The sequence below is a fragment of the Engraulis encrasicolus genome, chromosome 4, assembly GCF_034702125.1.
Source record: "Engraulis encrasicolus isolate BLACKSEA-1 chromosome 4, IST_EnEncr_1.0, whole genome shotgun sequence".
Taxonomy (NCBI): domain Eukaryota; kingdom Metazoa; phylum Chordata; class Actinopteri; order Clupeiformes; family Engraulidae; genus Engraulis; species Engraulis encrasicolus.
In genome coordinates this window covers 24,669,766-24,696,216 of record NC_085860.1, presented here as the reverse complement: position 1 = coordinate 24,696,216, position 26,451 = coordinate 24,669,766, and positions in this window count along the sequence as shown.

Here is a 26,451-nt window from a genome sequence, read left to right as displayed (position 1 = left end):
TGCAGACTTAGTAATAGCTTTCATGTGACTGTTGAAATTTAGGTCACTGTCAATGAGGACCCCAAGATTTTAACTGTTTCCCTTGGTTTCAGTCCCTTCGTTTCAAGGATAGTAGCAATCTTTTGTCTCTCCTCTCTTTTCCCAAATATAATTACTTCAGTTTTTTCTGTGTTCAGCTGGAGGAAATTGTGAGACATCCATTTGTTAATTTGGTCCATGCAATGATAGAGTGATTCAAGGGGGGTGTAGTCATTGGGGGACATAGATAAGTAGAGCTGTGGTAATTTATAGCTATGGTAATTTATGGAGTTATTCTCGATAATGTGTCCCAGTGGCAACATATACAGATTGAACAGTAGTGGTCCCAGAATGGAGCCCTGGGGGACCCCACAATCCAGAGACATTGGTGATGAAGTATGTCTTCCAATGGCGACAAAAAAACTTCTTTGTTGTAAGTACGATTTTAACTAGTCGATCACTATGCCCGTAAAACCAACCCAGTGTTCCAGTCTATGTAGTAGTATAGAATGATTAACTGTGTCGAAAGCAGCACTCAAATCAAGAAGTACCAAGACGGATGATTTGCCAGCATCAGAATTCAATCTTATGTCATTCATAACTTTGATAAGAGCTGTTTCAGTGCTGTGGTAGGCACGGAAACCAGATTGAAACTTATCAAAATAGCTATTAGACATTAAAAAGGCAGTTAATTGGTTAAAAACAATTTTCTCTATTATTTTACCCATAAATGGTAGATTGGATATGGGCCTATAGTTGTTTAGTACCAGTGCAGGTTGTTCTTTTTCAGTAAGGGTTTCACAACTGCTTCTTTCAGACAGCCTGGGAATATGCCTGTTTGTAGTGAGGTGTTGATGATCTGAAGTACATCTGGTGATATTAGGTGTAAGATGGATTTGAAGAAGGCTGTTGGTAGAATATCTAAGTCAGATGTAGAGGAGCTAAGACTTTGTACCGTTCTATTAAGAATCTCCACATCAACTAAATTAAAATTTCTCATGAGGTTAGGATTTAACTTCACCGTAACAAGTTGGTCCGAATCTTGGGTCGGTTGCACATGTGTGAGTATGTTTGTACGTATTTTTTCAATCTTACCTTTGAAAAAGGATGCAAACTCATTGCATTTGCTGACTGAGAGGAACTCAGAGGGCATTTGATTTGGGTTTTGGGCCTTGCTAGCTTTTCCACAGTGCCAAACAGGACGCGTGCATTATTAATATTTCCGTTAATTATGTCAGAGAAAAAAGATTGTCTAGCTTTAGAAATTTCTTGGTTGTATTTCGAGAGTGTGTGTTTATAGATTTGGTAGTGGACTTCAAGTTTGGATTTACGCCACTGTCTTTCAGCCCTCCTGCATTCTTGCCTTAGCAGTATAACTGTGGGATTCATTCTCCAAGGGGCTTTTTTATGTCCCACTGTTTTGATTTTTTCGGGGGCAATAACATCCATAATATGGGTCATCCTTGCATTAAAATTAACCATGAGATCATCAGCATTCTCTGAAGTTTGACTTTGGATCTCTGAAAGTGCTTGCTGAAAGAGTGAGGCTGTCTCACAGTTGATTATACGTTTTTTTGACTGTAACAGATTCCCCTTTGAACATGAGGGTACATAGAAACATCAGAAAAAAATGCAGTAATGGTCAGAAAAAGCCATAGTCCTTTGACACTAGCACAAGCATTGAGGCCTTTTGTTATTATTAGGTCTAGAGTGTGACCTTGGTTGTGTGTTGGTCCTGTTACATGCTGTGTAAGGCTAAAAATGTCAATAAGACTTAAAAATTCCTTAGCATAGACATTCTCTAAGTCGTTTACGTGAAAATTGAAGTCGCCTGTTATAAAAAGGCTATCATAGTCCACACAAACAGTCGACAACAGCTCACCAAATTCCTCTAAGAAGAGTGGTGCAGAAAGTCTTGAAGGTCTGTAGATAGTTAAGCACAGAGTATTAAGCACTGTGAGGCCACAGGCCATGCGAATATGGTGGATGAATATTACATGGCACAGCTGTGAAGAAATGGGGAATACACGTGGGACGGGTATGAGGATATTTTTATGGGCTTTTTTGCCTTTATTTCAGATAGGACAGTGAAGAGCGACAGGAAGCGAATGTGGAGAGAGAGATGGGGTAGGGATGGGAAATGACCCTGGCCGGATTCGAACCCTGGGTGCAACACTTGGGCATGCAAGCCCAAATGTGGGGCTTTGCTCATACCCCCCTACACGTGGGTATGAGCAAAGGAAAAAATTGGCCTTTAACAACTCTTGCTGTATAGCTGTATAGTAGCCCATGTACAGTATTTACCGTACATATGGACATTTCACACCACAGCAATAGTTGTTTTACCGTGCACAGCCATCCGTATTTGGTGTCTGACCATTACATGGCACGGCTGTAAAGAAATGAGAAAAAAGGTATGAACAAAGAAAAAGGGGCATCCCACAAAATAGAGTATAGCTACTGTACAGGGGCCTGTAAAGTTGTTTTCGGTGTACAGCCATTTGTATTTTGTGTTCAATAAACATTACATGGCACAGCGAGCACATGCCTGTGTCTGAGAAAATGAGAAAAGGGTATGAAGAAAAAAACTAAAGGCATCCCACAATTCTTAGAGTACTGTATGGTGGCCTGTAAAGTTGTTTACTGTGGCAGATCCCATGATTGTGCACATCCACCCCTTCATCCCCTCCGCCCCTCAACCCCTCAACCTCAATCCTTTCCACCAGGGCTGGACTGGAGGAGAAATAGGGCCCGGGCACTTTTGGCTTAAAGGGGTCCCTCATAATTAGCGGCGCAGAACTGACTCACCGGTGGGGGCCCCGCACCTTAGTGGGCCCCTATTTTCTGAAAAAAGGGGCCCACGAGGGTGCAGGACCCACCAGGAAATGCCTGCTATGCCAGATGGCCAGTCCAGCCCTGCTTCCCAACCCTCCACTTCCCTCCTCTCCACTGGCCGCGAGCACGTGACGTGCCACCCTCCACCGACCGCCAGCCGATTTATCATCCTCACCTGAAATCACACCATTTATCATCCTTAGATTCAATCTCCAGTGGACAGGAAATGTTTATTTTCACTCATTAGACAGCCTCCCATACAACCACCACCATCACCACCACCATCACCACCGCCAGACACGCGAAACACACACACACACACACACACACACACACACACACACACACACACACACACACACACACACACACACACACACACACACACACACACACACACACACACACACACACACACACACACACACACACACTTACTTCCCTCTGCCTCTTTATTTTATAACCATATAAACTGATCTGAGTTCAGTGTTCTGCGGCCCCCTCCCTCCACTAGTGCTGGCATGCTTCGTTGCATGTCTGAGCCAGGGGCCCATCAAGTCCGTGGAGTCCGGAGAATTTGCATTTAAATGGCTAAAAAAAGAGTTGTGTACTGTATAAGAGAGGGGATTGGTGATTGGTTGAGGGTCGATTGGGGGTGTAGTGCACACAGTAGTGGTATATGATTGGATTAACTCAACCCCCCCATCCCAATCCAGCCTCCCACCCCCTCCGATAAATTGCTATTATGGAATATAAAGGTTAAGATGGTATTGTCATTGAGTCATGCCAGCCAGGGATGGATACTATGAGAGTGGATGGAATGCATCAGGATTTCATGATGAAGTGTTTGTGTCTGGGATGATGGGGGACATAGGGCTCCCGGAGTGGTCCAGGTGATGCTGTGGTTGCCTTAATGCGTTTGAAAATGGTGCTGTGTCCAGGATGACTCATCGTTCAGAAGGCACATATGTGTAGTTGCGAAATTGTTGTTGTCCATTAGAGATGAGTGATGCCCTGGGAAATCTGATTTAGTTCACTCATACTACCATCATACCAACAACCAGGGTCACATCAGGCCAGTTGTCACGCTCAATCCCTCGTTTGGTCCATTCAAACCAAGGTTGTCAACTGTCAACACAGTCAACACTGTTTCACTCTTTATGGCAGATGGGCCTATACCTCAAGCAACTCTTCCATGGAGACAAGGAGTGGAAAGTTTGGTTAAGTTAAAAATCCTTTATTTCAACTTAATTTCAACTAGTGCAAAAACACCAACTGGTTTCAACCACACTGGGTCTTTGTCGTGGAGTGACAAGGAAGTATTCCACCGAGTGACAAATGTATCAGTTCGGAGAGTCACATCAGGTGTTTCATCCCTGATCATGACTCATGACTCGGCCATGACATAGAATATCTTTAATTCCATGGGACCGAATTGAAAGAGGTGTCATCCCATGTTCAATAAGTCCTGCCACATTTCCCTTCCAACACAGGAGACTTCACTGCGGAAACTCATCTCCCTCTCCTCTGAAAAAAAAAATCCACAAATTTGATTGTAAGACAGGACTGAAGACCACTTATTCAGTGAAGTCACCTGTGTTGGAGGGAAATTGTAGCATGTTTTTATTTTAAACATCTGCTTTTACTTTTCACACCTCTGAAAACGTCCTGCCAGGTTTTCTTTCTATCACAGGAGACTCCACTGTCTCTTCAGTGCTCATACAATCAGCTGATTCAGAGATGTTACTACAGTAGGATTTCACTTTGTAATCCCAGGATTGACACCTCTGCACCTCCAGAGAGTATTACTTAGTGCTGAAAAAATACCCATGTCACGCTAGGTAAATATCCTAAGACAGCTACTCTGTTGTCCCTTGTTAATGTTTAAAGAGATTGACCTTTTAAGCCTGACAACTTCCTTATTTTCCCCGCAGGATTTTTAAAGTACCTCTATTTGGCTGACAGTGTAAACTTTGATAAACGTGTCAGAAAATTACTTTGGACATTCAAAAACTCCCCTGTTGTTGCCCATATATTTTTTAGCCATTTGCTCTAAAGTGGATAACAGCCATGGACAAAATACCTTTTACAATTCGTGTGATATTAGCCAGTGTGTGACATTTGTTGATGCTAGCACTTTCTATTTTTATTAGGGATATACCAAATCCTGATTCTTTAAGGTTCTGCGGAATACTGAATCCAATGTTTAAGATATAGCCAAATCTGAAACCGAATACAGATTTCTACACCGAATCACCAAAACCAAACAAGGCAGAGTCCAGAGTTGAATTCGAAACAGAATCTTAGATTCGGTAATTGTGAGCAATATTTCTTTGGGCTTTTGTTTTTTTGCCTTTATTTCGAGATAGGACAGTGAAGTCTATGACAAGAAGCGAGCGGGGAGAGAGAGAGACGGGGAAGGGTTGGCAAAGGACCCAGGCCGGAGTCGAACCCGGCTCATCCGCAAAGCAGACGAGTGCCTCACTGATAGAGCCACAGTAGGGCCAATTGTCAGCAATAATTTAAAGGTTCTGCTGAATACTGAATTCACTGCTTACGTAAGATTTGGCCGAAACCGAATAAATATTGGATTCGGGACATCCCAAATTTATTTGTAGCAAATCAAACAACTGTTATCTCCATCATTCTGTCATTTTGTTTGTGTCTCTCTTTTCTCATGCTCTCTCTCTCTCTCTCTCTCTCTCTCTCTCTCTCTCTCTCTCTCTCTCTCTCTCTCTCTCTCTCTCTCTCTCTCTCTCTCTCTCTCTGTCTCTCTCTCTGTCTCTCTCTCTCACACACACACACACACACACACACACACACACACACACACACACACACACACACACACACACACACACACACACACACACACACACACACACACACACACACACCACCTGCTATCTCTTTCTAAATAAAGGGTTGATATTGCATGACTCTCTCTCTCTGCCTTGCTGGGATCCTGGATTTGTGAGCAGGCTTCAGCAGACACCTATGGCTCGCCCCTGCCCAGTCCTCTCGTTGATGTATCAATTCCACCACCCCCTTTATTGTAGACAACCTTGTGAAAGCAGATTGGCAAGGCCATTTGTCTGGCTGTTTTCACTTTCCTGTCATCTGTGAGTGATTCTCTAATTCGCCTACACTTTTAAGTCCGTGGATTTTATTTGGCAATTCCACTAACTATTAACTGCATCCAATGATGTTTTGGACATTAGAAAACATTTATCTTTCTTAAAATACAGAAAGTGTAGACATAGCATTATTTCCCTCAGCAAGAATGAATATTTAATACTGGTTTTGGGCGTTTTCATGCCGTCCTGTTTTCCAAATATCAGATTCAGTCTTCATATTAGCATGTAAAGAAACTTGTTTTGCCCAAGATGATTGCAAATGTTGATTCACAGTAATCATCACAATATGACAAAACTGTCAGAAAGACCACTGTCCTTTCCATTATACATGAAATTTGCCATTTTGTGTGTGTCCACGAAAACTGTGTTAACCATGTCACGGTCTGAAACCTCCTCCATAAATCAGTAATGGTTTGGTCTTAGGCCATACGAATAACATCACGTGATGTCATAACCTCTTTGGCAGGATACGGGAAGACTTTTTGGTAAATTTTGAGCTCCATCCTTCCATAATTTAATCCATTCTTTTTCATGTTCTCATAGCGGGAAAATTGCCTGTCAACTGTGTTATCAACATATTCATAAGAATCTGAATTAGAAATCACATGTAGAAAAACACAGATAAAGCATACAGATACATGAATTGATTAAGGTGTTGTGGTGGAACTTCTGAGGTCCTCAGTTAGCACAACACCATAAAAATGGATGGAAAGTCAAAAGTGTTACCGTCAATGGTGTTACAATTAAGTATGACAGTCAGGGTTGCCAGATGAGGCTGATGATTTCCAGCCCAAAAAAAGATCAAAATCCGCCCTAAAAACCCGCCCAATTCTATTGATTTATATGGCAGTGGGGAGGTTTTTCTGATAGATGCCATTTTTACCCGCACACGGCCATCCTAAGCAGCCCAATTGGGCGGGAACCAGCCCGATCTGGCAACACTGATGACAGTTGAGGAGGAGTATGTTTTTGCCAATTTATATCCATATTGACAGACAAACAAACAAAATAATTTGTGTTCTAGGGAGATGGGTTTGTCTGCTCTGTTTTTTTCTCCTAAAAAAGTGCCGACTTTTTCCCCTGCACTGTTGACCGTAACACAGTTGAGTAACACGGTTGACTGTTTTGAAAGTGTTTTTTGCGCTATTGATCCCTTATGTGTTGGAAAAATCCTATGAACATACACTAGGGATTATCTCTGGAGAAGGAAGTCTTGTGTAAGGAGGGTGACTATATTCAAATCAGACGTTACAGGGATTTATGATGAAAAATGTGTCAGTCTGTATCACAGTGACTCATAAAATCCTACTTATGAAGCTCAACAATCACATTTTCTATATCAGTTGCACAGATTAATGACAACATTACTGCTAAGGGACATAAGCACTTTCAAACATATATTGTTTCAACTCTGTAGTATTTTTATATATGTTTGAAATGACATAGTATTTGTCCATAACACTGTTGACAAAATAATTAAGCAAATGTTCGCTTTCATTAGAGTATTTACCAAATGATTTAAGATTAAGCTTGGCAATTTGTTTGTTTGGAAACTTAAATATATACACTATGTAAACATCTAGGTCATTTAGGTGAAAAAAAATACTGATAATTGACATTTTGCTTTTGCCAAAAGCGTAGGGGAATCGTAGAATCACTCCTATACTCTTGCCTCTCTCTCTCTCTCTCTCTCTCCCTCTCTCTCTCTCTCTCCTGCTCTCGGCCCTCCCTCCTCTCTCCTTTTTCGCCTTCTTGCTTGGTATTTCGCTGTCTTTCTCCTTTTCTTTGGATTGATGTGTTGGTGAGAAAACGTAACAGATTAAACTGTCATCTGTTGGTTTCTCAACCAAAATGTGAAACCATTTATTTTACAATGCATGACTATTACAGAGTCACCTAGAAAAACACGAAATAAACAAGAACTTAAAATAAGATAAGAATGGATTTTATGTCAAATGTATTGAAGAACAAAAAAGTCAGGAAAAGTTGTAAAATATCAGAGCAGCAGTAGGGGATTTGTGTGGAGGTCAGATATTCCCAGGTAGACAAACATGTGGTGTTTTCTCTTCATAGTTCTTACACAGTAAGGAATGCAGTGTTAATTCAACACTATTCACAAAGAATATGATCACTTAAAAATCATATCCAAATTTTGGCATTGGGTTGCGCCACACACGTAATGTAAAGAGAATAGCAATTGGCAGTTTGATCTCAAATCGTAACTCTGTAACAAAATCCGATATATTCTATTTGTTTATGTTTGATATCTACGATTTGCGATCTGTGAGTCTTTGGATTGGCAAAATAAAAAAATAAAAACATCTTAGAACGTTACATAGAACGAAAGAGTTTTGCCCGATAATCGTCGTAAGGGAGGTTTTCAGCCAAGAATTGTGTCAATAGTCGTGTAGTGTGAGCCCACCTTAAAACAACTGTGTTTAATTCAACTCTTTAAAATAAGTGTTACTCCAACACTCAAAGAGTTGAATACTCTCTAAATTGGGGACCATATCATCAGTACAGTGTTTAATCAACACTGCATAGTAGGAAAAAATATGATCTCTAGACATCAAATGACAAAGCTATTGCATTAATTATATTAAGCTTGTTTTAAGTCTGCAATTCTCATGCACAGTATCTTATTTCACACAACTTTAGACCGCCATCTCTCTGCTCTTTATTGACAAGTTGATTTAGGGGTAGAAATGATTTACGTAACCAGCCTCATGGGTAGGCTACTCATCATAATTAAGGATCCATCCTCCCAGATTTTGTTTGTTCAGTTGGCTAATTGTAATTTCAAAGAGACATCAACGAACAAGGAAAACAGCCCTGGTGACCCTCATTACAATATGGCAGTTGCCAAGGCAGGAAGTTGAACAGCTCCTCAATAAGGTGACTCATTTACATGAAGCAACGGCTACTGTGATCCCTATCTGCCTTTAATCCTCAAAGGATTTTTAAAATCTGAAATTTATTGGAATAAAGGCAAAGACATACACCACACACATGCATGCATACATTTACATAGGGTACATGCATGCATACAGTACACACACATACATACATACATACATACAGACAGACAGACAGACAGACAGACAGACAGACAGACAGACAGACAGACAGACAGACAGACAGACATACAGACAGAGAAGAATGGAGAGTGAATAGGTGCACGTTCTTTATGTGCATGAGAATATGTGTGTAATTGTCAATAAGAAGTGAGAAGGGGGGAAAATACGGACGGAAGGAAAGAAACTATTTCATTTTATGGCCATAATATAAGTAGCTGACCCCTTTTACATGTCCCTTGCCGCTTCTAATAATGTTTTCACCGTTCATATTATATTATGGTATGGCATAATATCCAAGCGTGCACAGTACACAGCCGTACTGTGGGCCTACAGACAGACAGAAAGACGGACAGACAGACAGACAGACAAAGATGGATGAAGACCAACCATGTGTGTGTGTTTGTGTGTGTGTGCGTGCGTGCGTCTGTGCATGCATGTGTGTCTGCGTGCATGCCTGCATGTGTGTGCAGTCGTATAATGCAATGTAAGATCAAGAGTGAGAAGGGCGAAAAAAGCAAGGACAGAAATGGAAAAAAAATGATTTAATGTTATGGTTATAACCAGCTGACCCTTTTTACATTGGCCTCGCCCTCTTCTAATAATGTTTTCACTGTTCCCATGATGTAATTTCATGACATGATATCCAGTAATCCTATGGTAGCCTACATTATATTCCCTTTTTTCACACATGTGACATTCCCATCTTGCCTTGCAAGCGATCAGGGCCGCTGACAGCTTTAGCTGGGCCCAGGACAAAGTCATCTGAAAGGGCCCCCCACCCAATACAATCAATGTAATGAGGACCCAATTATGGGCCCCCCATTTCCTCGGGCCCGGGACAGGTGACTCTTTTGTCCCCCCTTGTCGGCTTGATGGCTGGACAGAATGAGGGTATAGTACACTAATATAGGATCCTCTGGACGATCAGAGACAAGGCACTTGGATGGGCCCTCTAAGCAGCTGAAGCATAATAAAGAACCTTTTTATGCTCCCCTCTGATTGCCCGCTGTCCAGAGAATACATGGGGGAAAATTAGAGTCATTTACTGGAGCTTCTTGGGCAAATGAGCTCTTGCAGAGAAGAGAAGAGCTGGGCTGTGGTGTAATGTGTAGTGTCGTGTGTGTGCGTGTGTGCGTGCGTGCGTGTGTGCGTGCTGGCGTGTGTGTGTATGTGTGTGTGTGCATGTGTGTGTATGCATGTGCGTGCGTGTGCATGAGTGTGTGCATGTACAGTACAGTACGTAGGCCTACGTACGTACAGTGGATGGTGCTATGCATGTGTGTGTGCATGTGTATGTGCCATTGTGTGTTGCGTGTGACGCTCGGCATTCATCATGCTCACGGACTGCTGCTGTCTGTGTGTCTGTCTGTGCGTCTGTCTGTCTCTCTGTCTGTCTGTCTGTCTCTCTGTCTCTCTGTCTGTCTCTCTGTCTGTCTGTCTGTCTGTGTGTCTGTCTGTGCGTCTGTCTGTGGCATGGTGGCTGACTTGGCATCAGCTGATCTTTCTCACACATAAACACACAGTAGACACCCACACACACATACCAACATGGCACCATAAAAGTAAGATAAGACGGCTATTTAAAGTGTCCATCGCAGAGCATTTTCGCGTTTAGCCACAGAGTAGAGTAGAGTAGAGTGCTTTTATTGTCACTATATAAATACAGTGAGATTCTGTTTGGAAGCATCCCACAAATGCCCACAAAATAAAATATATATTAACAGTATAATAAAAAAATATATAAAAGTCAATATGCATCTCATAGTATAGAGAGTCCTGAAGTATTGAGGGGGGGCAGGTGACGTATTGAGTTCAGAAGTCTAATGGCAGTAGGATAGAAACTGTCCTTCATTCTCGTAGTGCGGGCACGCAGAGTCCTAAAGCGCCTGCCAGATGGTAGCATGGTGAAGAGCCTGTGACCAGGGTATGTGTGGTCTTAAAGGATGTTTAATGCTCTGTTTGTGCAGCGTGTATGGTGGATCTCCTCAAATGCTGTCCCGGGCCCAGGAAGATAGCGGGCCCAGAATTGGGTCCCTATTACATTGTATGTATTGGGTAGGGGGGCCCATTCAGATGACTTTGTCCCGGGCCCAGCAAAAGCTGTCAGCGGCCGTGTACACATGTGTGTGCCGGGGGGGTCAAAACGAGAGCAACGGCGTAGCAGATGAAGGGAAAACACCTGTGAAAGCCGCTCATGGTTCAAGCCCCTTGACAAGAGCGATAGCTGTGCAGGTGTCAGCTTTAATAAAGGCCGTCTTTATTCTCTTCCCGGACGGAGCCGGGAGGGGGCTGCTACACCTTTAGCATGGGAATATGAATGCGGCTGTGTGGCGGTGGAAATAAGTCTTATAGTATTTCGCTGGTGGTGGTAGTGTACGAGGGCTACGCTGTGCTGTGCTAGGCTGCAAAAACAAACCCATGAAATGCTATGCGATGGAATGAGAGATGTGTGAGATTAGAAGGGTATTTTGGCCTGTGTGTGTGTGTGTGTGTGTGTGTGTGTGTGTGTGTGTGTGTGTGTGTGTGTGTGTGTGTGTGTGTGTGTGTGTGTGTGTGTGTGTGTGTGTGTGTGAGAGAGAGAGAGAGAGAGAGAGAGAGAGAGAGAGAGAGAGAGAGAGAGAGAGAGAGAGAGAGAGAGGAGGGGGGTGGGGGGGAGAGAGAGAGAGTTTGTGTGCTGGTTGGATGGATTGGGTTGTCTGGGCTAAATAGCAAAATTTTACTAAAATGGGAATAAAGAAACAACTTGATAGAATAACAAAGTAGCCCTGCCGTCTGTTACAACCAATCAGTGTCTGGAAGACAAACCAGGTCTCAATGGTGGGCTACAGGGACAGAAACAGAGACAGAGAGAGACAGTCGATAAAGAGAGAGTGGAGAAAAAGAGAGAGAGAGAGAGAGAGAGAGAGAGAGAGAGAGAGAGAGAGAGATAGAGAGAAGCGGAGAGCAACATCGAGTGAAAGAAACACTTTTCACATTGCGAGACTAGTTGTGGGTCAGTCCCCTTTTTTCAAACACTCTCTTTTTTGGAATAGGGGGCTGGTAAGTACCCTCATGAATCTTGCTCTCCCTCTCAAATGGAGGTGGGGAGGCGGAGGGGAGGGTGGGGTGGGGTGGGGTGGGAGGACAGCGGAGCTGGGAGGGAGGATTAATGCTCTTCCACCGATGCCTCTTTTCCACTTTACTCCTCCAGGACCAGCGAACACCCCCCCTGCCCATTCCTCCCACCCCTCCCCCAGTACACACACACACGCACACGCACACGCACACGCACACGCACACGCTCACGCACACGCACACGCACACACGACATACACACACACACACACACACATGCTCACCCCAGGCTAATCCAAATTAATATCCTCCTCTCCCCAGCAAATGAGTCCTTGGGACTGGCCCCATCCCCTGTGCCTGTTAGAGAAGGAGGAGATGCAAAAACAAGAAAGAAACAGAGAGGTGGAGAGGGATGAGCGGAGAGAGCGAGAGAGAGAGAGAGAGAGAGAGAGAGAGAGAGAGAGAGAGAGAGAGAGAGGAATGAGAGGGGAGAGAGAGAGAGAGAGAGAGAGAGGGATGAGAGGGGAGAGAGAGAGAGCGAGAGAGAAAGATAGAAAGAGAGATTAGAGTGATTAGAATGATTAGAGAGAGCAAGAAGGGAAGCAGCGAAAGTGGAAAGTTGTACGCAGAGGGAAAAAAAACAAAGAGAGAGAAAGACTATGTGAGAGGAGAGGAGGAAATTAGTTGAAGGAGAGAAAGTTTGGGAGAGAGAGAGAAAGAGAGACAGAGTAGAGAGAGAGAAAGGAGGAGAGAGGAAGGGAGAGAATGAGTCGCAAACACTTCATTAGTTATTCCTCTCAGCTGTGATGCAGGAAGAGACGAGCTTTTCTCCTCTCCTACCCAGATTGCTTGCTTGATGGCGGTAATCAGTTTTACACCAAATGATTTATTTGCATACTAGGTGCCTTCGTCTAGCCGTAGAGAGCAGGCATTAGGGCCCTGGAATTATAGCCTCATGCGCCGGATTGTACAGCAAAAAATACATTTGGGTTATTGGCTTCTTTTTTACTTGTGCACTTTCTTGGAAAGAAAGGCAGGTAAGGCAACACTTCAGAGGTCAGTACTCCCAGAAGAGATGGACTCTGGGGCATGACGTCGAGAGTGGAAGGGGTTCAGTGGCTCAGGAAACCAGGGAAGCCGACAGGGGTGGGGGGACAAAGTGGTCACTTGTCCCAGGCCCAGGGAGAGAGGGGGCCCAGAATTGCATCCTCATTACATTGGCTGTATCTCAATGTCAAGGATCCTCCTGACCTTGCTACTAGGACGTGAAACGTCCAGTGATTGGATACTCGTTGGTGAACTCCACGGAGTATTCAATCACTGGGCGTTTCACATCCTAGCAAGGCCAGGATCCCTGACTTTGAGATACAGCCACTGTATGTATTGGGTTTGGGGGGGCCCTTTCAGATGTCTTTGTCCCGCGCCCAGCCAAAGCTGTCCACGGCCCTGCAGGGAACACATATGCATTACTATTCTTGTGTGCCTATGGTCACTGTCAAACTCCAGGCTTCTCGCTGTCAACTTCTTGTCAGAATACTGTATATTGTGTATGTATTATTATACTGTGTACTGCATAGGGAAACAAACATAGCAAAGTCCTCTGTGGTGCACATGCCACAGACAGGAGGGAGCCAACAAAGGGGTCAGTTGTCCTGGGCCCAAGGTGAGAGGGGGGCCATAATTGACTGCATTATATTGTATGTACTGACTGAGAGGGAGTCCTTTCAGATGATTTTGTCCTGGGCCAGGGCAAGGCTGTCAGCGGCCCAGGTGGTGCACTGCATGTTGGGAAAAAACAGCATAACTCTCTACAGCCTGTCTAGTGCACATGTACACTACATACATATTCAGTGTACCCACCATAGGCCCAAGGGAACAATGAAATCCACAAAGAAATTCACAACATACATACAGTATAGTTGGACACAACCCTGCTAATTTGTACTGTAATATAACTACTTGCATCCCACTCATCCCTCCAGCTATGGATGGACTGGGAAGCCATGAAGAGACTCAGGGCTGTTCAAATGGGGGCCCTGGGGCCAGATGCATCCCTTGGAAGGCAAGGCTCTGGCCCCCCATGAGGTCAGAACAAAATGTAAACAATACGTGCCCTATCAGTGTCCGTGCATAATTTGCGATCACTAACACTTCAGGTTAGGGATATTTCTCCTATGCATTCACATGAAAGTGAAATCTTATCTGAAATAGTCTCATAATAGACCACCCCAAGGCTACTAAGAAATAGAAAAGCAAATATCTGTTCTGTCTAGAAAGTTATCCGCTTGTTTTGCACCCTCACCTCGGACATTGTGCTGCATGCATTAGATTCAAACACATTCTATCTACGTTCGGCCATTTGGAATTTGAAAAACTGGCCCTCGGGGACGTTTAATTGAATACCCCTGGACTAGAGCAATATTTCTGAACAGGTGGGTCGGGACCCAAAAATGGGTCATGGAGGGGTCCTGGGTTTTCCTGGTTACAGTACCACCAGACTTAATCACAAGTGAGATTTTACATCGGAACAATAGTGCAAAGTAGCATGGGATTTCGCAGGCTAGTCCTGGGTGGGTCACAGAGCTGTGGTGTAAAATGTATGAATTGATCCTTTTATTGCTGGTCACAAAATTGAAACACGATGTGGTATTGAATATGACTGTGATGTCATGGAGAGAGTGGAACATGGTTAATACTCCTCCCCACTAGTTGATAGATATGTTGTATGTCAGCATACAATGCAAATGCTGATGCATATTGTCAAATGGATTTTTGTCATTATTTGAAGATTTCGGTCACACGTAATTACGATGGAATTTTTATTTGTATTTATATATATTTTTAGGGGCTTTTATATCTGTATTGACAGGACAGTACGAGATGCTGACAGGAATAGAGTGGGAGAGAGAGATGGGGGAGGATTGGGAAATGACCCCGGCCGGACTCGAACAGGGGTCCGCGGTGCCCACCTACTACGGAAAATTGTAGGTCCCAAGACTATTCTAGTTAAGAGCCGCTGAACTAGAGTAAACCTCACGGTCACATCTGTCCCAGCGGCCTTGACTTTAATGTAGCGACTATGAATAAGGGAAACGGTAAGAGGCCCAGCTGCTATGTGCTACGCCGGCCATGACCGTCATAACGAAACACACACGCACACGCACACGCACACGCACACACACACACACACACACACACATGTGCGGTGGTGGTGGAAACGAAACAACCTTCGTACGTGCACATGAATTTGTCATGGGGGACTGGCATTGGCCTGTTATCAGTATTCCTCCTGTGTCTCCCATATACCCCAACAGCTGTGGTAGCATGCTTTATAATTAAGGGGTGCGCCTGTAGCCGGAGATGCATGCATGTGTGCCGCCAATGCCGCCTGAAAAATCTTCCAAGTCACTTCACCTTTTATGAAACCTGAATCTAATTTCCATACAAATGATGTTTTACCAGGGACGCTTGCCTGGGAATAATGAAGAGTGTGTGCTCTGTAAATTATGTATACCTGCGACCCACCCTTCTCCTTCCTCTTCTCTTCTCTTCTCTTCTCTTCTCTTCTCTTCTCTTCTCTTCTCTTCTCTTCTCTTCTCTTCTCTTCTCTTCTCTTCTCTTCTCTTCCCTCCTTCTTTCTCATTCTCTCTCTTGTTCTCGTTCTCGTTCTCTCTCTCTCTCTCTCTCTCTCTCTCTCTCTCTCTCTCTCTCTCTCTCTCGTTCTCGTTCTGTCTCTCTCTCTCTTGTTCTCTCTCTCTCTCTCTCTCGTTCTCGTTCTCGTTCTCACTCTCTCTCTCTCCCACAGCCCCCCCCCCCCCCCCCCCCCCCTCCCTCCCCCCCCCGCTATATCTCACTCCTCCATCCTGACATGTTCAAACAGCTTTCCCTCTCAAAGCAAACCTGGGCTCTTGTCAAAATATTGATAACTCTTTATGTGCCTTGACATGTCATGCCACCCAGACTGCAGAGTGAAATCGCAGCCTGAGTCTCCCCCGGCCCCACCAACTTTCTTTTCTCCTTCTCTCTACTCTACTACGGTGCGACTCATCTTCAGTGAGTTGCTGGATTCTCATATTCAGGGCTGCGGACAGCTTTGACTCCAGGCCTGGGACAAAGTCATCTGAATGCCCCCCAATCACCCCCACCCACAGGGCTGGACTGGCCATCTGGCATAGCGGGCATTTATTTCATAGTGGGCCCTGCACCCTCCTGGGCCCCTATTTTCAGAAATGACAAAAATATATATGTATATATTTTATAAAACATTTCTGAAAATAGGGGCCCACGAGGGTGTGGGGCCCACCGGTGAGTCAGTTCTGAGACACTCCCCCTTTAAGCCAAGAGCGCCTGGGCCCTATTTCTCCCTCAGTCCAGCCCTGCCCATCCAATACAGATAATGTACACTGTGATGAGGACCCAATTCTGGACCTCTCTCCTCTCTTCCTGGGCCTGGGACAACTGACCCCTTTGTAACCCTGTGTTGGCTTTCCTGCTTATTTCTGAGTTTTTTTTCCTGAGGTTAACCCTTTTTTTATGTATGCCAGCAGTCTGGCACTGCATTAACAACTAATGTCACCTTTTGCCAATCTCACCTTGAACTTTTTTTTCCATTCCAGGAATTTTTCCAAACAACTCAGGTTCTCTATACTATTCTGAGCCGGGCCGGCCACCTTGGAGACTGTATTTCAGTCCAGGCATGGGAGGTGCAAGGGAAAAGTAACCTTGCAGAAATAACTGTGTACTTTGTATATCCTTGTCATTTTGCCCAGGATCCTAACAATTTCACAAATCAGAAACAACACAGCTTCCCTTCGCATCTGGGCAAGGCGGGAGTTAAGGCATTCAAAGTCTTCTCACCATGAGTTGCGAATTTGGGCGATAGAGACCTCAATCATACTCTACAGGCCTGCTGTGCCCGCAGCATCAGTTTAGGCTGCAGTTGCAAAAATGCAACTTCTCTTTGCCGCTTTTCATTTATTTATTCTTTGTTTCCCGCACAGCTGCTCTAAATCAGATGCCAACCGGTTGGTTTGTGGTCTACACTACAGCAGTCGCTGTACTCCGTGCGCATGTGAATCTTTCTGTCCTCCTCATTATTTTCTCTCCTCCCTTGTGATTTTCTTGTTTTATATTCCTGTTATCCATTTACTGACTTTTTGGCTGAGTCTGGAACATTCTCTCGTTCACTGTGCATAGTGCACTATAGGGTGGAGGTCACATTGTTTCATTTTATTCACAGTGAAGGCATTAACATTCAGGATTTGGTCTCTGCTTCCTAACACATACCAGTCTGCTTATAAAAGAGCTAGGCTATATGCTGCATGATCCTTTTATTGAGAGATTTGACATTAAAGGACCAGTTCAGTCAATTTCAATATGCTGTTGTATTGCTCACGCTACCCTTGACTTGTCAGTACCCGGTGATGCCACATTTTTCGGCTAAGCTGTTTCCGAGATATGAGTCATTCTAATGAGGGCAGCATTTGTTTACATTTATTTAAAAAATAACGTAGGCCTACTCCAAATATTTTCCCAAAAGGTACCGCTGTTTGCTAGTTGTCTGCTGATGTTGTATAGCCTTTCGGATGTTTTTGGGAATAAATAAAAATGTTTTTTTGAAATGTAAGCAAAGCGCTGCCCCCATTACAATGACCAAGATCTCGGAAAAGGCTGAAGAAAAAAAAAACTCAGGTACTGACAAGTCCAGGGTAGTGTGAGCATTACAACTGCATGTTGAAATTGACTGAACTGGTCCTTTAAATAATTGATGAGGAACAATGACAGTGTTTTACACTGCCAACAATTTCCAAAGATCTTTTCAAAACATTTGTTATGCATTTCAAAGCCCTCAGACCACCACAAAACCACTGTTTCAACACTCCATCAGCAGCAGTCCTGTCTAAAGAAATTCATACAGTGAGAAATCCATGCAAAAACTGGTTTTCAAAGCCTTGACGACACAGTTCATGCTTTGAATTCCTTTATAAAACTCTGAAAAGACCAGCAGGCAATCCCTAAAGCAAAGGACATACGGTAATTAATGTGCCCCAATGAGCTGACCCACAGGAATGTGCAATAAGCCAGTGATAAGCTCATCTTTTTTTAAACCAACAGAGTTACTTTATCAGGGCAGGGGGGCGGGCTGCACAACTCTGTTTATTTCACTCACCCCACTTTAAGGAAATATTTTTTCATTCAATTCATTCCACTCACTTGATGTGGAGAGATAGCATCAGTAACAAAATTGGAAAGCACTTATCGCCAACTTCATTAGCAGGGTTATCTAAATTACCGCAGCTTATCAAGTCCTTTTTTAATTTAATGACCATCCCATTTCTGCATCCTCTCAACATAGCTCTAAAGTCTAGAAGCCATTGGATATTGAATAGGCATCGGCACTGATGTTCAGTTGACAGGTCTCTGGTTCCCTTGTGGGTGGTGAATAGTCTACTTTTCTCATAGTGACTGTTTCTTCTTGATGGGTACTTCCTTGTAGTCTTTTCAGTATAGGGTAATTAATGGCAGAGGTGGCAATGAGTGCATTCAGATGCCAAGAATTCCAATTTTTATTACAATTTGAGCGCAAGCATTGCAAAGTGTTCATTCCAAATGTAGCCATATTTCGGGCATTTTTACACATGTTAAGGGGATATTCCACAACTTTTTTTAACCTGAAACTGGAATACTCTGTAACTGAGCTCAATGTTTGACTTGAAGAACAGGAGTATTGTTGCGCTCTAGATGTTTAGAACAATAAGTAGGTGCGTGGACCCAAAAAGTATAGTTCAAAGTAGGAGAGTTTTTTATTTTTTCTCAGAGCAAAGTAGCAACTGAGACATTGAAGCACAAGCACTGACTTGAAGAACAACATGGAGGTTTTCTTGCCTGTAGTAGATCGGCAGTGTGTTTGGAAGAGCATTAATGCACTGAGATGGGTCAAACTTCAGCACCATGGACAGCAGCACACTCACAACACCAACAATTCCTGAAGCACAGGGGAATTTTACTAGCCTGGTGACACCATGTACTTCCACCCAAAGATTTTTTCTCCGTACATAGTCTGGCCCTCCTAGCTCGGTTCGCTCATGGTTCTGCCAATCAGCAAATAGTTGAGAGTGGTGACACAGAACTCACCCGCGGAGTCCGTTACTGAATGGTTAAGGTAACACTATTCACACTTTTGTTATTTGTATGCTTTGGCAACACTGTATTTTAACAGTCATGCTAATAAAGTACAATTTTAATTTTAATTTGGAATTCGGAATTCCAATGAAAAGGTCAGACCATCTCCCACCCTCCATGGAAATGCATTCCTCTGAGCTCGTTCCAGACTGTTTGACAGAGTCAAAAAGTCAGTCGGCTTTCGCCCAGGCAAGAATTTTTGCCTTCCAACCTTTTTTGATAGACTCTCTGTATTTCTCACAATGAGGTGGAATGTCATGTACTGTAGCTTCAAGGTTGCCCTTGTCTTGCAACAGAAGACTAGGCGGCAGAATGCCATTGATGCCACAGAATGCCAAAGATGAATGACTGTTCGGACAGAAATGATCAATGAATGTAGTCCATATATGGAGGTCTGATGCATACAAATATTATACACACGCCATGTGAAAGTAGCAATCATTCAGCTATGGTTCTTTTTTTTATTTATTTTTTAGCTTTTTGTAACGAGGGGGGTGTTTGCGATTCTCACAATAGTGCAAAGAAAAAGGTTCAAATCACGTGTCCGTGCAATTTTCCCCTCATTGTCCGTGGCCTTTGCAGCGCTGAATGCTTCCAATTATAAGTTCCTCCAATCTGTTCTATTTTTCCTCTGTCATTCATGTCTTCCTGGGCCGTAGTAGCCTACTGGGGGAAAAAAATCAGGTTTTAAAAAATACCCCTTCGCCGCCAAGAACTTTAACACCCTTTATACACTATCCCCCACAATTTGCATTTCAATACTGGAACTGGCTCATAATGAAACCCTTTTCATACACCACCCCAAGATTTCTCCTCATCACCTCATTGTGCGTTCATACACCTGTGCCGTGCTTAATTAGTCCTAATAGGCTCCTGCTTTTTTCCACAGCTAATGGCGATAACAAAGTGAATTAGAATTTTGTTTATGAGTGTGAATACAAGCCATTTATTGTGCTTTTCAACATCCTCATCATTTTTCTCCTCACAGTGAAAGACTGTGGGTTCCACACAAGCTGGAAAAAAAAGATAGAAGCTCGCACGCAGGCACGCACGTACGCACAGACACACGCACGCATGCCCACACACACATCCACACATGTGCACGCACACACACACGCACACGCACACGCACACGCACACGCACAGCATTGAAGGAATATTTCTGTGCAAATAATGGAGAGTCTCACTTTGCACACGTGCACACACATGCACACACACACACACACACACACACACACACACACACACACACACACACACACGCGCGCGCACACACACACACACACACACACACACACACATGCACAGACAGGATCAGACACAGGCATGGGCAGACAGACGCATACACACACATTCATGCTCATTCTCTCACTCCTCTGTCACACACACACACACACACACACACACACACACACACACACACACACACACACACACACACACACACACACACACACACACACACACACACACACACACACACACACACACACACACACACACACACACACACACACACACAGACTGCGAAGTAATCTCCCTCTTGAGTTTGTAGTCGTGACAGTCGGCACAAAGTCAAATAATACGGGCCAGTGCTCCTCACACAAATGCTCTTCATTATCATCTGAATATGCATTGTATTCTAATCTTTTTTCTCAGGGAGGAAAATTTGAATATAAACCAATTCCTGCCTTTCTAGATTATTCACTTAGCATTTTTGTGAAAAGGCCACCTTTAATATTTCATATCAGAGGGTCATATCTTGTAAGTTCCCCTCCTCATCATTTCAACATTATGCCTGTATAGTATACACTCTCTCTGGAGAAGCCATTTGCTAGATATCCCCGCTGATTTGAAGGACTGCTTATTATTTCCACGCACCTGTTCAGAATGCTGACTTTGGCGTATTTGAAAATGTTTAGTATCCGGTGAGAGCCAAGGAGGTAGGAACTTTTTTCCTTGCATATACCCTCTCCACAAGCAGGGTCATCCCCATTTCTGCTTGATTTAGCAGTTTAGCATTTGAGAACACCGCGTGAGCTGCCATAAAGTGTACCATGTGCAAGTTGAATGGACAGTATATAATCCAGAATAATAACTATAATTATAATTATGCCTCCACCCCCCATCTGGCTGTTATTGCATCCGTCACCAATTTTTCTTTCTTTCTTTCTTTCTTTCTTTCTTTCTTTCTTTCTTTCTTTCTTTCTTTCTTTCTTTCTTTCTTTCTTTCTTTCTTTTTGAGTGGGTGGACGGAACTAGACCGCATTTTGTATCGCAATAATAGTGCTAGTCAAGGCTTGACGTTGGCAGCTAAAAAACAGCCAAATGCTGGTAAAACTGACTAGTAATAATTTAAATGGCTCTACAGCCACTTTGGCTGGTAGCTAAGCTTACTCTAGGTTATGCCATACCAGAGTAGTCCATCCCCTTGTACATTACTTGTTCGTTTATAGCCTAAGTTTAACCAAAGTGTATAGTTTCTTAGGTTCAATTCAACAAAGGGTCCAAACCAGTGGCACGCCAGACTGACTGACTTTCTTCGTACAAGTTCAGTAGCAGCAAATTCAGATAAAGTCTAGATATCTTTTTTTTTACATACATCACAGGCCTTTCCCATTGTGATTAGAGGTATGTTTCACTTAAGAACCCCTACCTTAAAAATACAATTTTAGTCTGGTTTAAAGTTTGTGCACATCTAGCTGAGCCCCCACAAGCATTATTACAGTTTTCCCCCATTTATGGCAACCTTTACACCTGGTAGATCTGACGCAGGATTTAAATGTTGGGCATCTCAAGGTATAGCCAAGGTGGCTGATCTATTTGATAGGAATATCTTCATGTCACTTGAAGATCTTCAGTCCAAGTACACAATCCCTTCCAAACACTTCTTTAAATATTTACAATTGAGAAGCTTTGTTCTAAGTCATCAAGGACGTTACAGCTACCCACTCTCTCTACTTGTGAAAAAAATCATCCTCAATTTCTTAATTTCCAGGTTTCCTTATTGTATAACCTCTTTGTAAGTAAATCCTCAGAATCATCAGACAATATCCCTCAAGCTTGGAAAATAGACTTACAGGAGGATATCTCAGAGGAAGACTGGTCTGAAGCATATTAGCTCATTCACAAACCATAAATACAAATTCTAAGTTACTACAATGCAAATGGTTGAAAAGACTATATATAACTCCTACCAAGCTACATCGATTTAATCCCAATATTCCAGACACCTGTTTTAAACATGAGAAAGGGTCTTTATTTCATTGTATGTGGGAGTGCCAACTTTCCTTATAATTTTGGAAAAAAGTGCTAGAGGTTGCTAGTCAAATCATTGATGAAGAAGTGCCCCTTCAGCCAAAGCTATGCCTGCTGCACATCTACCCGGAGGACTTTGCCCCCTCTGGGGATGTGCAACGTCCAAACACTGGTTGGCCAGAGAATGGAAGTCGGAAGCACCATGTGTGTTGGCACAATGGATGAATGGGATTTGTTTTTATTTTGCTTTAGAAAGAATCAGTTTTACTTTAAAGGGGAAATTAGACAGGGTTTGGAAAATTTGGTATGTGTTTTATGACTTTCTAAAAAGTAATAATATTTAAGTAGAGGGCTGGGATACAGTGGGAATTTGAATGGGAATTTGCTTTGTTATTGGGATGATGATTATTATTGTGTTTTTTGTATTTGATTTTTTGTTGTTATTTGTATATTGTATATTGTGTGTGTGCCTTGGGTTTGGGGGGGTGGGGGTCGTGATGTTCTGTAAATAAAAGTTCAATAAAGAAATGTTTGAAAAAAATACTTACAATAATGTTCACTTACAATAATGCCACAAATATGTATAGCCTATCTCTCTCTTGCTGACTGCATTTGTAGAAATCCACTTGCGGACCACTTGAGGTACGGTATCTTGGGGACCACCAGTGGTCCCTGGACCACACGTTGAGAAACATGCACTGTTCTAGAAAATGAGCATTCTGCAGCACTGCTGAGATGAATTAATTCTTGTCAGAGTCCTGCAGTCTGCCTCTGGGAAGGGTCAGGGGACCGGGCTAGACTGGCTATCTGGCATACCGGGCATTTCCCGGGGGGCCCTGCACCCTCGTAGGCCCTATTTTCAGAAATTATGAGGGGCCCCTTTAAGTCAAAAGTGCCCCGGCCTTATTTCTCTCCCAGTCCAGCCCTGTCTGGGGATGGTGAGCTATTGTCACATCTTTGCATCCATCATTGGTCCGTTGCCTTTCACACACACACACACACACACACACACACACACACACACACACACACACACACACACACACACACACACACACACACACACACACACACACACACACACACACACACACACACACACACACACACACACACACACACACACACGTGCAGCACACACATTATTGGTGTAATTTTAGAGGCCATAAGAGACATCCCTTTTGTCTTCTTTACAGAACACTTGCATGTGGATTTTAATGGTCATCAGATGGCACAGTTCGAACATAAATGTTGGTCATCAGTCCCTCCTGTAATCATTTTTCAATGTCATCAATAAAATGCTAGTGATTGGACAAAATAGGATGTGTATTGTAAATTAAAACTGAGATCAAGCCATGCAGGGCTGTCAGCCAAGACAGGTCCACCAGGCATTGAGAGAGACAATGAAGCCTGTAACAACATTTTTAGTCATCTACTATAATTTTCACCCCAACAGTCAAAATTTATATTTCAAATTTAACTCGGAGAGGTTTGCTGTAGCTGTATGTGGACTAATACTGTTACATAAAGGGGAAGGCCAGGCTAAAATCATCAACAGCCCACCGGGCAATTGCCCTGCATGCCCTATGGCCAGTCCAGTCCTGCGCCCCTCCCTCATCTAATTGTTTCCCAACCTGGCAAATCCAGGAAATGGTAAAACCAGGCTAGGTTCACATATACTGTACACACCCCCATTACTCAGTATTATGTGAGAAAATAATACCTTTAATATTCCCAAGGGGCTATCTTCTGTAGACACAAAATGTACACTTTCTCTACAAGGGGGCAGGATGCTGCGTGCTTTGCAAATCTGTAATAGCTTGCCAGGCGAATCTTACAAGGCCATAAAGAACAACTTGTGCAGCTACATACACGGCACCCGCAGATATCAGACACAAGATCAGAAGACATATTTCTACAAGTCTCAAACGAGAGCACATTTATGTTTGATGCCAATGTGAGGTGCTGTATTTTAAAATGGAAGGTGCATGTCCGTGCTGATTCTCATTCACAATTTGTCCACTGTGCTGCACACCCAAAATTCTAACAAGCTTTCTGTAAAACTTAAGGCCTGGGGCCTGCGCTCACAGTCTGCTGGCTTACTACTGGCTTAGCATCACAGCCAGGACTTGTCGAAAGTTGGTCTCATGGAAATCAGCACAAAACGACAATGGAAAATGTTTCAGCTTTGCAAGGTGAGACTCTCCATTACTTGATATTTGAATGTCTCTTCAATGCGGTGTGTGTGCGTAATGCGCATGTGTACATGTGTGCATGTGTGCATGTGTGCATGTGTCTATGCGTGCGTGGCTGGCCAGCGTCCATATCATTTATTTGTGCCAAAATACTGGCTTGTCAACACCATCTTGCCTTGATGGTAAATTTGGTTAAGTGAAATGCCTGATACAGGCACCATACGACTAACCACCAAAACTAGCACTAATACCAAATGTTAAGTGGCCTGCATCCCTTTCCCCAACATCCTTTTCAAAGATTGAAGAGAACACACCTTTCCAGAGGCAACATTGAATTGGGTCCAATATACAGCAGAATACTAGCCTGGGAAACCCCATGCTGCTCTCATTCACAGCAGAGCAACCATGGCTGAAATACTTGGGAGTTTGGAATCACAGAATGTTGAGGGAAGGCAAGAATAGATGGTTCCTGCCCGGACTATATCTCACTTGTGATACAGGCTATAGCAATATCCAGTATCACACCAATAATCGCAAACCAAAGCAAGACCTGTGATTCCCTGTGCTGGTTTTGACAAGTCATTTCAGTTATAGATCACAAACACCTGCTACTATGTATTTGAGAGCAGGGCTGGGGCAGAAAAGTGAGTGTGTTCAATCGTCTATCCACCACGTCAGTCCAGATATCCCAACAAGGTTTTGCTTGCACTCGCTGCCATGAATTTCAAGCAGCTGCTCCATTGAACACAACAGCAAAGGTAGGCTAGGCTAGGCTACTACCTCCTGCCGAGCGAGATGTCTCACCACGTCACGTTGGAGATTGGAGACAGTGTCAGCTTTCATTACTCTGGGACTAAGCAGAATTGAGAGCTAATGGACTCCAAAGCAAAGCGAAAAGCAAATCCTGAAAGGCCGGGAGCAAATGCTGCATCGTCCGTGAGACGTGCAATTTGCCCTCATCAACACCTCCCATCTGAAAAACACAGACACACGCATCTGTATATATATATACATACACACACACACACACGCACACACACACACACACAGTCAAGACACCGACACCGATCCACATGGTCGCACGTGTTTGCCAACTGACAGCTTCATCGGAGTGAACTTCTCAGTTCTTCTCTCTGGCTTCTAATGACTTGTCCGTCGCCACCACTCGGAAAGCTAATTGGAGCAACTGTCGACCCTGAGTGGTGCACGGACCAGGGCTGGACTGGCCATCTGGCATAGCGGGCATTTCCCGGTGGGCCCTGCACCCTTGTGTGCCCCTATTTTCAGAAATGTAAAAAAATAAATAAATAGGGACCCACAAGGGTGCAGGGCCCACCGGGGACTTACTTCGGCGCCGCTAATTATGAGAGTACCCTTTAAGCCAAAAGTGCCCGGGCCCTATTTCTTTCCCCGTCCAGCCCTGAGTGCTGCACGGTATATTCCACACACGCCAAGCAAGACGACGACGCAAGGCGAGGCGCAAGACTGCCTGGAGCTCAAGATCATTATGCTTCCATCAGACAAGTCTGCCGGGGTCCCTGGGTCCCCGAAGAAGAGGGAGGAGTAGAAGGAGAAGATGCCTGATTTGAGGGACTGGCGGCTCTATCTAGTGTAATCCCTTTTGTGATAACAAAAAAAGATCTGGCTTTTCAGCTAGCGGTTGGTGGTGTGTGTGTGGGGGGGGGGCTAATTGAG